Genomic DNA, 15,345 nt, shown 5'->3' with positions numbered 1-15,345 from the left:
AAATTACGTAAAAATCTAGCTTGGGGGAGAGCACCCCCATTTATCCAGCTAAGTGTTCTACTCACGTTTATACTTTACTCAAATAATAAAAAGATGCATAATCATAAAAACCCAAATAAAGATTTTGTGCTTATATATATCTTTGCTTAGTTTGCTAAATAAATAAATAAATAAAGTTTGCTATGAACCCTCATGATAAGCTCTCACATGGAAATGATGAATAGTTGCTCTGCCATGATTAGTTCTCAAAATTGAAATCTCTCTCAAGTTTAGGCATGACTGGTATTAATTAAGATTTGCTCTAAACCTGATGTTGTGGGGAGAGTACTTGATCTAAAGTCTAAGTCGTTAACGGATACGATATGGGAAGGTTGACCTGTTGTTTATCTGTTCCTAGAGATGCTAGAATTTTGGAGAATTTTATCTTTGAAAATCATTAAAATGATACATGATGAGTTCCTGTATGATGAGAGTTTAAATTCCTACCATAGCCATATATACATGCTTGCTAGACTATGAACCACACATTTACTTTACTACTTATGAGCATTGAGTGTGGTCAAGCTGTGTAGACCCTTAGGAGCTTGTCATGTGGTTAAATCAAGATTCACTTGTGCGTTCACTCACACATGCTGCTTCTACTCCGGAAGTACGCATTCACATACACCATCCATTTCCATCTCCAGATTCACCCAAAAATATTCTACTCCTAATCCGGGAGAGAATAGCCAAAAAAACATTCTCCTATTTCTGTTTTCCCCTATAAAATAAATGCTCAAGTTATTTTGGCTACTACCACTTGCTATATTATTTCAGGAGATGAGTGCTCTAAAAAAAGAAGAGAGAAAAAAAAGAAAGAATACGAGGAAATAAAAAGGGGCAAGTGCCCGAAACCTCGAAAGAAAAAAAAAGTGAGACGAGAGGTAAAAATGGACAAGTGTCCGGCAGTAGAATTAGGGGTACAAGATACCCACCTGAGAGAAAAGAAAAAGAAAATATAGAGCATCTCATTCTCCTCAAGAAGTTTCAAAAGAGCAAGAAAGGTATGTATCCCCTCAAAAGAGCATAAGTAGAATTAGACTTTCACCATTGTTATCACCATCATTACCATGCACCATTCATTCGCCACACATGCACATCTTGATTTGACTTATTGACTTGTTCTTCTGGATCCATGGTTTGACTATGCAATAAATGTCTTGTAAGTATGTATTAGCTGTCTCCCACCTATGAGGTCCAGATATCAAAACCTTATTAGAGTAGGGTGAGAGAGAAGGCAATGCCACTATGCCCCATACCAAAAATACTACATACTTTGAGAGAAGGCATATACCATTACTGCCTTGGTAAGGATCTAGAAATACCACAAAAGAGAGACTAGAGAGAGTCATACAAGGAATCTCTGAGTTTTATTTGAAAATCTGCAAAAACTCCAGAGCTATAGTTGATCAAGAACATGAGACATGGCGCTTGATTAGACCGTTCTATCTTTTAACTGCTCAAGACACAAGTGACGGTTGCAAGCCCAATGGTGGAAGGTAAAATGAGTAAGTTTTAAATCTTAACAGTTTACCCTAACCTAGAGATGAGATCTAGTTTGAACGCATGTGTATCTTTAATGCATGAAACCACTACAGAAACTCTTGAGTTCATCTTTGCTCTGGGACGAGCAAAGGTTAAGCTTGGGGGACCTTGTTGACGGTCCTTAATGCTCATATTTAACCATCAATTAATCATGGAAAAGGATCCAAATGCAACCAACACCTAGACTTAGGGTTTTATCTGACAGAATTCCACGAGTTTTGATGTTTGTGTATTTCTGTAGGGGGTTATCAGGAAATACGGAAGAAAGACCCACACGTCGGGTTTACATAGAGATATTAATGTGCCGCGCAATTTTCTACCATCTAGAAGACTCTAGAAGCCACGGGAACGAACGATAGTCCGATCGGGCCCGGGGGTAGGGCGCCCACCCTCCCCCCTTGGGTGCCCGCCCAGCTACAGTAACCAATCAGCTTCAACTTTGCGGATCGTGCTCCACCGACCTAAGGGACCAAGGAAAACCGTGCGATTAATGTCGATTTGATCCGACAGCCCAGATTCATCTGAAAAAGACTATATAAGCAAGGCCCCCTGGCCCTGGAGAGCATACCTCTTCTACAGAATCAAAGCTAGGGTTTCAATTCTTCATCCAATTAGAGAGGCTCCCTCTAGTTCTTCTAGTTCTACCTCTAGTTCATCTAGATCTAGTTCTAGTTCATCTAGTTCTAGTTCTAGTTCCTCTAGTTCTAGTTCTAGTTAGTTATAGTTGTAATATAGAAAATAGGAAGAGAGAACAGGAGAGCGGAGGAGGAGCCGGATCTGTCGGATCTTCCTCAACATTGTACTTTTGCAGCAACTGGTTCGTTCTTCATCGTTCTCCAGGTTCTTCAATTCACAATTCCTGAGTTCTTTAATTACTTTTATTTACATTCAAGTTATTTATTGGATTCCCGCTTGCATCAAGTGCTCTAATCTTTGAAATATTAGAGTAGTAATTAATAGATTAGACGTGGTGTTTAGTCTTGCAATTACCTAGAATTGCACCCAATCCTACGGATTGTTGTGGTAGCCCTAGGGTAGTGACAGCCCTATCGGTCAACATATTCCACCTCGTTCGGATCGGTGTTTGTAGGACCGTAGTCAGAGCTTCCTAGCCCCCTTCTCATCTCTTTCTGTGGTTAGTGTTCTGGTGTCCCGAAATAGATAATCTTGAAGTAATTCTTGATTCTTAGATCAACTAGAGAACTCTCAGGAAACTTCCTCTCTTCCCACCAAAAATAATTATATAGTTATCCTTGGGTGATCTTGGATCTTAATTAGTACACTCACGTTCCCTGTGGAAAATCGATACTCTCGAATACTCCCGGGTGAAGGCTACATCGGTATCCGTGCGCTTGCGGATTTTTCTGTTTGCGTTTAAAATACCCAACAGTCAGGGTTACAAAGAGATATTAATGTACCGCGCAATTTTCTACCATCTAGAAGACTCTAGAAGCCACGGGAACGAATGGGAAGGCGATCGGGCCTGGGGGCAGGGCGCCCGCCCACTTCCTGTAGCCAATCACAGTGAATCACGCGGATCATGCTCCACCGACCTAAAGGATCAAGAATAACCGTTCAATCCATGTCGGTTTGATCCGACGGCCCACGTTCACCTGAGGGGACTATATAAGCAGACCCCTGGCTCCTGGAGGATAACAAGTTCATTATAGAGTTGAGAGGTGCCCTCGAAGGATAACCTTTCCTCTACATAGACTTAGGGCTTAGCATCCAATGTGAGAGTAGACTAGTTCTACTAGATTGAGAGAGATAGAGTGGAGGTGTAGATCGGAGGAAGCCCGGCCTGTCGGTGTCTACTCCGAAGTTGTACCTATGGGATCAAGTCTTCTAACCCGAGGCTTGCTCCTAGGATTCTTTAGTATTTCAACTTCTAAATTCTAGTAAGTTCTTGTTTTATTGTTCTTTGGTTTATGAGTTTACTTTGATCTCTTCGCGTAGAGTTTAGAGTAATCATCTCTAGCATAAACATGGTGTTTGGGCTAGGATACTCATAGATATCCCCTGACTAGCTGGACCGTGGTAGTAGCGAGGAACGTGACATTTCCGAGTTATCTTTGTAGCCCATATCCCGTTAGTAGGATCGACAGGGTTTATAGGTGCGAGTCGAACATCCTCTGTGGTGTCTAGATTCCGTGAGCCTACCCAACAGAACAGTAGATCATCCTTACCAAGGTTAGAATGAGATTACGGTTGTAGTCTTCTCTATACATCACTCACATCGAGTCACATTCTTTGTAGCCTAAAAGTTAGTAGTAATAGACCAGGTTAGTCAAATGCACGCTTTCTCCTAGTGGTAAAAATATAAATACGATACTCTGGATAACATCCCGGGTGAAGTGCTCACCGATATCCGTGCGCTTGCGGATTAATTTCTGATTGTGTTACCAAATATCAACAGGCATTTCTCGCACCGTTGCCGGGGACAAAGACAGTTTGCTGAGATAACCTTGAGTCTTACTACTAGCTTGTATCTATACTTTTATCTTTTCTTATCTTTTTATATTTTTTATTTTCTTTACTCTTACCTTATGGAAAACCAAGATTCTAAATCGATCTATCAATTTGCAACACCTTCGGAAAAATGACCTTTTACCATGGGAGTCCTCATAGCCTATCCAAACATCCCAGTATAGGTTAAGTTCCAGGTTGATTGCCATGATTCAAAACCTATCCTTTTCAGGAAAGGAAGATGAAAACCCTTACCTTCATATTAGAGATTTCGAGCAAACGTGTGATTGTCTTCGCATTGAAGGCATTTCTGTTAAAACTTTACGTTGGAAGCTTTTTCCTTTTTCTTTAATGGGAGAAGCTAGACAATGGTATAGTCAGAAGGTAAGTCAACAACGAGGTGAATCGGTGTTGGGTATTTTAAACGCAAACAGAAAAATCCGCAAGCGCACGGATACCGATGTAGCTTTCACCCGAGAGTATTCCAGAGTATCGATTTTCCACAGAGAACGTGAGTATACTAATTAAGATCCAAGATCGCCCAAGGGTAACTATATAATTATTTTTGGTGGGAAGAGAGGAAGTTTCCTAAGAGTTCTCTAGTTGATCTAAGAATCAAGAATTACTTCAAGATTATCTATTTCGGACATCAGAACACTAACCACAGATAGAGATGAGAAGGGAGCTAGGAAGCTCTGACTACGGTCCTACAAACACCGATCCCAACGAGGTGGAATACGTCGACCGTTAGGGCTGTCACTACCCTAAGGCTACCACAACAATCCGCAGGATTGGGTGCAATTCCAGGTAATTGCAAGACTAACCACCACATCTAATCTATTAATTACTACTCTAATGTTGCAAAGATTAGAGCACTTGATGTAAGCGGGAATCCAATAAATAACTTGAATGTAAATAAAAGTAATTAAAGTACTCAGGAATTATGAATTGAAGAACCTGGAGAACGATGAAGAACGAACCAGTTGCTGCAAAAGTACAATGTTGAGGAAGATCCGACAGATCCGGCTCCTCCTCCGCTCTCCTCTTCTCTCTCCCTATTTTCTAGATTACAACTAGAACTAACTAGAACTAGAACTAGAGGAACTAGAACTAGAACTAGATGAACTAGAACTTGATCTAGATGAACTAGAGGTAGAACTAGAAGAACTAGAGGGATCCTCTCTACTTGGATGAAGAATTGAAACCCTAGCATTGATTCTGTAGAAGAGGTATGATCTCCAGGGGCCAGGGGGTCTAGTTTTATAGTCTTTTCAGATGAATCTGGGCCGTTGGATCAAACCGACATTAATCGCACGGTTTTCCTTGATCCTTTAGGTCGGTGGAGCGTTGTCCCGAAAGAGAGTCCTGATTGGGCACTGTAGCTGGGCAGGCGCCCAGGAGAGTAGGGCGGGCGCCCTGCCTCCGAGCCCGATTGCCTTCCCGTTCGTTCCCGTGGCTTCTGGAGTCTTCTAGATGGTAGAAAATTGCGCGGCACGTTAATATCTCTATGTAATCCCGACGTGTGGGCCTTTCTTTCATATTTCCTGATAACCCCCTGCAGAAATAGACAAACACCAAAACTCATGGAATTCTGTCAGATAAAACCCTATGTCTAGGTGTTGGTTGCATATAAGTCCTTTTCCATGATTAGTCGATGGTTAAATGTGAGCATTAAGGACCGTCAAGCTTAACCTTTGCTCGTCCCTGAGCAAAGCTAAAATTAGCAAGAAAACAGGGGTTACTTTTATGCCTCTTACTACATGGTTTTTAAGTTATCACTAAGGTCTTAAGTGATTGAAAAACAGAATGATCAAGTCAAGCACTATGTTTCAAGTTCTTCTGTCTTACCTTTGTTCTGGAGTTTTTTATAAGTCTGCAAAATAAAACTGAGGCATTTGCCTTCTTCTCGAAAGATATATAAGTAGAGCTTTAAAAGTTTTAGCATACTTACTTCGCATTTTGCTATGTCAACGCTCGGAGCAAGGGAGAGGAATGTCATACTCCTAGATCAAGACCTTTGACCTTTTTGAAAAGTTTGTCATCTCTTACTGGCATATTGCTTATTAGAGGGACCACGGGCTATCATTTTTTTTCTCTTTTTTTTTCTTTTTTTTCAGTCTCTTTTTTTTTCAAGTGGGCAGCAAGTACTCCTAATTCTACTGTCGGACACATGTCCATTTTTTCCACTCAGGTGGGTATCTTTGTACCCCTAATTCTACTTCGGACACTTGTCCATTTTTACCTCTCGTCTCACTCTCTTTTTTTTTGAATCAAATTTTTGCATAGTCCCATGCCTCTAACGCAATAATACTTCGGAAGAATGAATCTTTTATATTTTTAAAAAGATCTTGATCTTGGGAGCATGATAATTCTCTCAACCAAAACTATGAATTAACAATGGCTTGAACAAAGCAAGCGCCCACAGTTTTAATATTTATATCTTATAAGACTCTAGGTATTATGATCTCATATATATATATATATATATATATATATATATATATATATAAATATATATATATATATAAAAATATATCTCTATAACTCTATATAAATATGTAACTATATTATATAGTATCTCAGACCTTCTCATGTCATGTTTGTCAATTACCTAGACTTGAATCAAACTTTATTTTTATTTTATTTAAAACTTAGGATTACACAAAACTATTGTATATTACTCAAAAGAAAAACTTTGTTTGGCTTCATGGTTATGCATTTTTTTATTTCTGAATACTAGTAAATAAAACCAAGAAAGAAAAGTAATACTTATCTAGATACACGTGGGGGTGCCTCCCCCAAGCTGGATGTTGACATAGTCGTTCACTCTTGTAGCGTGCATGTTTGGTCTCACTCTTCTTAAGCCTCAAAATCCTGCACAACCCAAATAGACAACAAAACTTGTGGAGCATGTTAAGGGTTAAGTAATTGTCTAGAGCTTATGAAAGCTTAATGTGAGAATTCTATGAACTCAATCACATCAAGTTCCTCTACCAGGTTGTTTTGTGGCTCGAGATAGATTTTCAAGCGTTGACCATTTACCTTAAAAGTGTTACCTATGTCGTCTTGGATGTAATGGCTCCATGAGTTGAAGTGTTAATAACCTTGTATGGTCCATCCCACTTACTTCGTAGCTTACCATGCCCAAAGAGCTTAACTCTTGAATTGAATAGTAGAACCTTATCTCCAGGCTTAAACTCCTTGTGCTTGATTCTCTTATCATGCCATCGTTTTGTTCTCTCTTTATAAATCATTGAATTGTGGTAGGCTTTCTCTCTCCATTCTTCTAGCTCAGATAGTTGCATCAGACGATTCTCACTAGCGAGGTTGAGATCCATGTTCCATTTCTTGAGTGCCCAATGAGCCTTAAACTCTACTTCCACAGGCAAATGACAAGTTTTTCCATATACAAGTTGATAAGGTGACATGCCTATGGGTGTTTTGAATGCAGTTCTATATGCCCAAAGTGCATCAGGAAGTCTGAGGATGGTATGGTGTTGCGACGTTGTGTTGCACTCCATGATCGGCTAGGTACTTCCGGAAGATTTTGTCGATGAAGTGGGAACCTCCATCGCTTATAACTATCTGGGGTATACCAAAGCGAGGAAAGATTACTTCATGGAACATTCTCTTGGCATGTTTTGAATCAGCTGATCGACAAGGTAGGGCTTCTACCCATTTGGACACGTAGTCCACAGCTACTAAGATATACTCGCAATTCCCGGACATAGGGAATGGCCCCATGAAATCAATGCCCCATACATCGAAAAGTTCTACTTGAAGATTATTTGTGAGAGGCATTTCATTTCGTGAGTTGATATTCCCATGTTTTTGACATCGGTGGCATCTCCTGACAAAGTCCTTTGTATCTTCATACATCGTTGGCCAGAAAAAACCACTTTGCCAAATTTTAGCATGTGTCCGGAATGCTCCATAGTGTCCTCCATATGGCGAGGCATGACATCTTTCCATAATTTGAGTAGCCTCAGCCATAGGAACACACCTTCTCAAGAGTCCATCAGCACAGACTCGGAAAAGATATGGCTCATCCCAAAGGTGGAAACGACTATCATGAAGCAACTTCCTTTTGATTGCACCAGGTGGGACATAGCCTTTTACTATAAAGTTTACGATGTCTGCGTACCATGGATCTGCATGTGTTATCTTAAGTAGGGTGTCATCCCTTAGGTAGTCATTTATGGGAAGCTCATCATGTGTTGTCTTATATTGAAGCCTAGATAAATGGTCGGCTACGGAATTCTCAACTCCCTTCCTATCTCGAATTTCTATGTCAAAGTCTTGGAGTAGAAGAATCCATCGAATTAGACGAGGCTTAGCATCTTTCTTAGTGAGGAGGTACTTGAGAGCAGCATGGTCTGAATAGATGATTATCTTTGCCCCCACTAAGTAAGATCTAAACTTGTCTATAGCAAAGACAACAGCCAAAAGCTCTTTTTCAGTTGTAGTGTAATTGAGCTGTGGTCCAGACAAGGTTTTGCTAGCGTAGGATTTGGCATAATGCTTTCTATCCTTGGTTTGTCCTAAAACGGCACCAACCGCAAAATCGCTAGCATCACACATGATCTCAAAAGGAAGATTCCAATTAGGTGGTTAGATAATCGGGGATGAGATGAGTGCTTTCTTAAGAGTTTGAAAAGATTCATGACACTAATCACTAAAGATGAAAGGTGCGTCCTTAGCTAGGAGATTAGTTAGGGGTCTAGCAATTTGAGAGAAATTCTTGATAAAGCGTCTATAGAACCCTGCATGTCCCAAAAAGCTACGGATTCCTTTCACATTCGTGGGAGGTGGAAGTTTTTCAATAACTTCAACCTTTGCTTTGTCCACCTCTATACCATGTTCGGATACTTTATGTCCTAGCACTATTCCTTCCTGAACCATAAAATGGCATTTCTCCCAGTTCAGGATTAAGTCTTTTTCTTCACATCGCTGCAAGACTCTATCTAAATTCTCCAAACAATGATCAAAGGTTTTGCCATAGACGGTAAAATCATCCATGAAAACCTCCATGATCTTCTCAATCATGTCCGAAAAAATAGACATCATGCACCGTTGGAAAGAGAGCATTGCACAATCCGAACGACATTCGTTGGTATGCATAAGTTCCATACGGGCATGTAAAGGTAGTCTTTTCTTGGTCATCTGGGTGGATTGGGATTTGGTGATATCCAGAATAACCATCAAGGAAACAAAAGAAAGAGTGGTTTGCAAGCCGTTCCAACATTTCATCAATGAAGGGTAACGGAAAGTGATCTTTCTTTGTAGCCTTGTTAAGTTTTCGATAGTCAATACACATACGCCACCCAGCGACAATTCGTTGCGGGATGAGTTCATTCTTCTCATTCCTAACGACCGTCATTCCTCCTTTCTTTGGCACTACTTGTACAGGGCTAACCCACCCACTATGTGGCACAGGATAAATAATCCCAGCACGATAGAGTTTGAGGACCTCTTTCTTAACAACCTCTCGCATAGCATTGTTAAGTCTCCGTTGTGGTTCCCTTGAAGGTGTAGAATTGGGATCAATAGGGATACGATGAGTACAGAGAATGGGACTAATGCCCGTGAGATCTTCGAGAGAGTAGCCAAATGCTGACCTATGCCTTTCAAGAACAGTGACAAGTTGTTGTGTTTCATAATCGGAAAGCTTGTCACTGATAACTACTGGAGTTTTTGGGTTATTGTGCAAGAAGACATATCTAAGGCCAGAAGGAAGAGGTTTTAATTCTATCAAAGGAGGTGAAGGTTGTTCATTTTTGTCTAGCTCAATGGGTTCTACCAACTCTTCTTCTTCTTGAACAAAGTGTTCATGATTAAAGAATGGTTGGGCCATCTCCTCTTGAGTCAGCATTAAGATCTCCTCGATAGGATCTGGTTCAAGTTTGGGTTCCACTATCGTGTTAATTGATCTAGCAAGAGGAACAACAATAGTGGAATTCCCAACCTTGAAGTCTAAATGACCTCGTTGTGGTTGTTCATGTAGAAGTTTTATGATTGGTCTACCAATCAACAGAGGAATCTCTGGTATGTCAAAAATGTGAAAATCTAGACATATTCCAGAGTCCTTGATTCTAATAGGAATTGCCCTTAATACCCCATGGCTTTCTAGAATTAATCCAGATGGACTTTGTAAAAGTTTTTGAGATGGGGTTATGGACTCGTTGGGATAAAGAGTGTCAGCTAACTCCTTAGAAATAACATTTATCCCAACATATGGATTGTAGTGGACCTTCCTAGGGGACCCTCTAATTTGGCACAGAAGAATGGTTGAAGGAGTGAAGATTCGAGCTACCTCAGGAGACAGCTCAGCTTCTGTTAGCCATTCATAACTCAGAATAGCCGAAAGGCTTTTGATGTGTTCTATGTCAACAGATTCTACTCTTAGAACAGATTGAGTGGTCCTTGCTAGAGGTCGTGTTTGGATAGGAAAATTCGAGGTGTTTCCATAATCTTCAAAAAGATCTTCCTCAAATTCAAAGGGATGCTCTAAAGGTGGTGGTTCATCATCCTTTAGTTGGTTTTGCATTCCCTTATCAGGAGGTTTCTCTACAACCAAATTAATAGATAGGTCAGGTGGAATTTCTGACTCGGTTGCAAGTTCCTCATCTTTTGGTTTAAGATTAGGCTCGACTTCTTTTTCTTCTTCAGGAAACTCATCATAAATACCTGTATAAGGGGTATTTTCAAGGATTCTTTCTAGGATGGCTCTCCCCTCATCTGTGAGTTTGTGTGTGAATGATCCTCCTGAAGCAATGTCGAGGTGAAGAGCAGCTTCCTTGTTTAGACCACGATAAAAGTGGTAGTACAGTACATGGTCAGGCAGGGAAAGGTTTGGACCGGAATTGGTAAGGCTTGTGAACCTAGCCCAAGCTACTCCTAAAGTTTCCTTCTCTCTTTGTTTGAATGTAAGAATTTCAATTCTAAGGTCAGAAATTTGAAAAATTGGGAAGAAAGCGAGACAAAAGTTGTCTCGAAGTTCATCCCAACTTCCATTAACGCCTCCTACAGAATGAGCATACCACTTTTTTGCTCTTCCCAAAAGGGAGAACGGAAATAATTTCCATTTAAGGGTTTCTTGTGTCATGCCGGAAATAGATCGGCAAGAACACAACTGCTCGAATTCTCTAAGGTGGGTGTATGGATCTTCATCTACTTGCCCAGAGAAGGGTTGCTCCTGAATCATGGCTATTAGATCAGGGCCGAGGTCATAGCCATCTGTAAGAATTGGATGTGATGATGGTGGTGGCTCTAATAACTCGCCCTTTGGAGCAAAGAATTTATAGATAGGAGTCAAATCCATGTGGTGTGGTGAAAATGGTAAGGTGAGTGTGGTAAAAAAGGAAAAGAAAAAGGATACACGGACGACTTGGTTCGAAACTAGCACAGCTACCGTTCCCCGGCAACGGCGCCAGAATGCTTGTTGGGTATTTTAAACGCAAACAGAAAAATCCGCAAGCGCATGGATACCGATGTACCTTTCACCCGGGAGTATTCCAGAGTATCGATTTTCCACAGAGAACGTGAGTGTACTAATTAAGATCCAAGATCGCCCAAGGATAACTATATAATTATTTTTGGTGGGAAGAGAGGTAGTTTCCTGAGAGTTCTCTAGTTGATCTAAGAATCAAGAATTACTTCAAGATTATCTATTTCGGGACATCAGAACACTAACCACAGAAAGAGATGAGAAGGGGGCTAGGAAGCTCTGACTACGGTCCTACAAACACCGATCCGAACGAGGTGGAATACGTCGACCGTTAGGGCTGTCACTACCTTAAGGCTACCACAACAATCCGCAGGATTGGGTGCAATTCTAGGTAATTGCAAGACTAAACACCACGCCTAATCTATTAATTACTACTCTAATGTTGCAAAGATTAGAGCACTTGATGCAAGCGGGAATCCGATAAATAACTTGAATGTAAATAAAAGTAATTAAAGAACTCAGGAATTATGAATTGAAGAACCTAGAGAACGATGAAGAACGAACAAGTTGCTGCAAAAGTACAATGTTGCGGAAGATCCGATAGATCCGGCTCCTCCTCCGCTCTCCTCTTCTCTCTCCCTATTTTCTAGATTACAACTAGAACTAACTAGAACTAGAACTAGAGGAACTAGAACTAGAACTAGATGAACTAGAACTAGATCTAGATGAACTAGAGGTAGAACTAGAAGAACTAGAGGGATCCTCTATACTTGGATGAAGAATTGAAACCCTAGCTTTGATTCTGTAGAAGAGGTATGATCTCCAGAGGCCAGGGGGTCTAGTTTTATAGTCCCTTCAAGTGAATATGGGCCGTTGGATCAAACCGACATTAATCGCACGGTTTTCCTTGATCCTTTAGGTCGGTGGAGCGTTGTCCCGAAAGAGAGTCCTGATTGGGCACTGTAGCTGGGCGGGCGCCCAGGAGAGTAGGGCGGGCGCCCTGCCTCCGAGCCCGATTGCCTTCCCGTTCGTTCCCGTGGCTTCTGGAGTCTTCTATATGGTAGAAAATTGCGCAGCACGTTAATATCTCTATGTAATCCCGACGTGTGGGCCTTTCTTTCATATTTCCTGATAACCCCCTGCAGAAATAGACAAACACCAAAACTCGTGGAATTCTGTCAGATAAAACCCTAAGTCTAGGTGTTGGTTGCATATAAGTCCTTTTCCATGATTAGTCGATGGTTAAATGTGAGCATTAAGGACCGTCAACAATGGGGAGTTCTACGAGCCAACTTTTGCCTAGATTTTTATTCCCTCGACCGTTTCGGCGACCTTAGACTCGAAGTCCTATCTTTTAAACAAAAACATAATGAAAGTTTGGGAAAATCCTGGAAATGTTTTTCTGATCTTTTAGAATCTGGTCCAAACCATAATCTTGAAGACCCTGTTCTTTTATTTCACTTTTTTCGAGGTCTTTAGAAAGATCATAAACAAATGCTACATACAATGTCTAGAGGTTCTTTCTTTCGCATCCCTACTGATGACGCTAGAGTGATCCTAGATAGAATCCTAGAAGCTGAGATGGATAATACCCTTCATGATGAAACCCACAAAGCTGAAGTAGACACTCTACCAAATTCTCCATCTACTTTAGCTATCCCAAGTTCTGAGCCACAAAAGGAAGAATTCCACCACCTGATTTCATGCTGGATATAGAATCTGATCTTTTTGCCGATTTTAGAAACATTTCAAACTACCATTCTATAGACAAACCCCAAAACGGTCATTTTAGCATTTGTTTGCTATCTGAACATCAATTGAGAGAGCTTATCGCAGTCATGAGCAGCGAATGGTTGGAGGAGTCAGAGCTTTCCTCTGATGTGATCTGTTTGGACACACCTCCTATAACTATACGTTGTGCTTATGATTCTGATCGATTTGATGCTCTCTATAATCCTGTTGTGGGGATCAACATCATGTCTGAATCTTTTGCACTTAAATTATTTAAGAATTTGGTCTTAACCCCCACAACAAAAGTCATAAAGGAATCTTTGGGACAATTAGTCCCCAGTCTTGGAATTATTAATGTCCTACCCGTTATGGTAGAAGGCTCCATGGTTCATTTGAACTTCTATATCTTTAATACATGGGACTTCGACCTGTTGATAGGACAACCTTTTAGAAGACTCCTTTATGAAGGTCATACTGGAAAGCTACACATTTCTTTTGGAAAAACTTTTAAATTTCCCATAATAATTTCTCACTCCTTAAATAATAAGGCCGAGTCATATCTTTTTCCTGATCCTATGGAGGAGGTAAAGGCTGCATCTCTAGAGCTTTTAAATGAACCAGACTTAGAAGAAGAAGAAGCTCCTTTCTTCATAGAAGAAGAAGTTGAACCTTCTAAACCTGAACCCTTAGACGAGTTTGCAGAAACGCCTAGACCTCCCATAGAGCTTAAAACTTTACCACCCGGTCTTATCTATGCTTTCCTAAACAATAATCCAGAGTTTCCTATGATCATTAGTGATAAACTCAGTCATGAGCAAACTCTGCGGTTGATGACTATTCTTGAGAAACATCACTTAGTTTTCGGCTACTCACTCCAAGATCTTACAGGAATAAGTCCTATGATTTGTACCCATCGTATTCTGACACATCCTTCTATTTCACCTTCTCGAGAGCCTCAACGTAGACTAAACAACGCGATGAGAGAGGTAGTTAAAAAGGAAGTTATAAAGTTGCTACATGCAGGGATTATATATCCTGTGCCGCACAGTGAGTGGGTGAGCCCAGTTCAAGTTGCGCCTAAAAAGGGAGGCATGACTGTTGTTATGAATGAAAAGAACGAGCTAATTCCGCAATGCACCATCACACAGTGGCGGATGTGCATAGACTACAGAAAACTAAACAAAGCCACGAAAAAGGATCATTTTCCTTTACCTTTCATAGATGAGATGCTAGAGCGATTAGCGAACCATTCGTTCTTCTGTTTCTTAGATGGATATTCAGGGTATCACCAAATCCCGATCCATCCCGATGATCAAAGCAAAACCACTTTTACATGCCCATACGGAACTTATGCTTACCGTAGAATGTATTTTGGGTTATGTAATGCACCAGCTTCTTTTCAAAGATGCATAATGTCTATATTTTCTGATATGATTGAAGAGATTATGGAAGTTTTCATGGATGATTTATGTGTATATGGAAAAACTTTTGATAGTTGTCTTGAAAACTTAGACAAGGTTTTGCAAAGATGTGAAGAAAAGCACTTAGTCCTTAATTGGGAAAAATGTCATTTCATGGTTAGGGAAGGAATAGTGCTGGGACACTTAGTGTCTGAAAGAGGTATTGAGGTAGACAAAGCTAAAATTGAAGTAATTGAACAACTACCTCCACCTGTGAATATAAAAGGAATTCGAAGCTTTCTTGGCCATGCTGGTTTTTTTCGTAGATTCATAAAATATTTTTCATTCATTGCTAGACCACTTACTCTTTTACTATCCAAGGATGCTCCTTTCGAATTTGATGATTGTTGACGGTCCTTAATGCTCATATTTAACCATCAACTAATCATGGAAAAGGATCTAAATGCAACCAACACCTAGACTTAGGGTTTTATCTGACAGAATTCCACGAGTTTTGGTGTTTGTCTATTTCTGCAGGGGGTTATCAGGAAATACGGAAGAAAGGCCCACACGTCAGGTTTACATAGAGATATTAACGTGCCGCACAATTTTCTACCATCTAGAAGACTCCAGAAGCCACGGGAACGAACGGGAAGGCAATCGGGCTCGGAGGCAGGGCGCCCGCCCTACTCTCCTGGGCGCCCGCCCTGCTACAGT

General features: G+C 40.6%; 1 pseudogene; it reads right to left on the bottom strand.

The window, feature by feature from the left end:
- Positions 1 to 15,345, bottom strand: part of LOC110431120 — a 124,286-nt pseudogene that overhangs the window by 25,368 nt on the left and 83,573 nt on the right.

This window comes from Sorghum bicolor, chromosome 10 (genome assembly GCF_000003195.3).
Source record: "Sorghum bicolor cultivar BTx623 chromosome 10, Sorghum_bicolor_NCBIv3, whole genome shotgun sequence".
Lineage (NCBI taxonomy): Eukaryota > Viridiplantae > Streptophyta > Magnoliopsida > Poales > Poaceae > Sorghum > Sorghum bicolor.
This window is presented reverse-complemented; position numbering and strand designations above follow the sequence as displayed.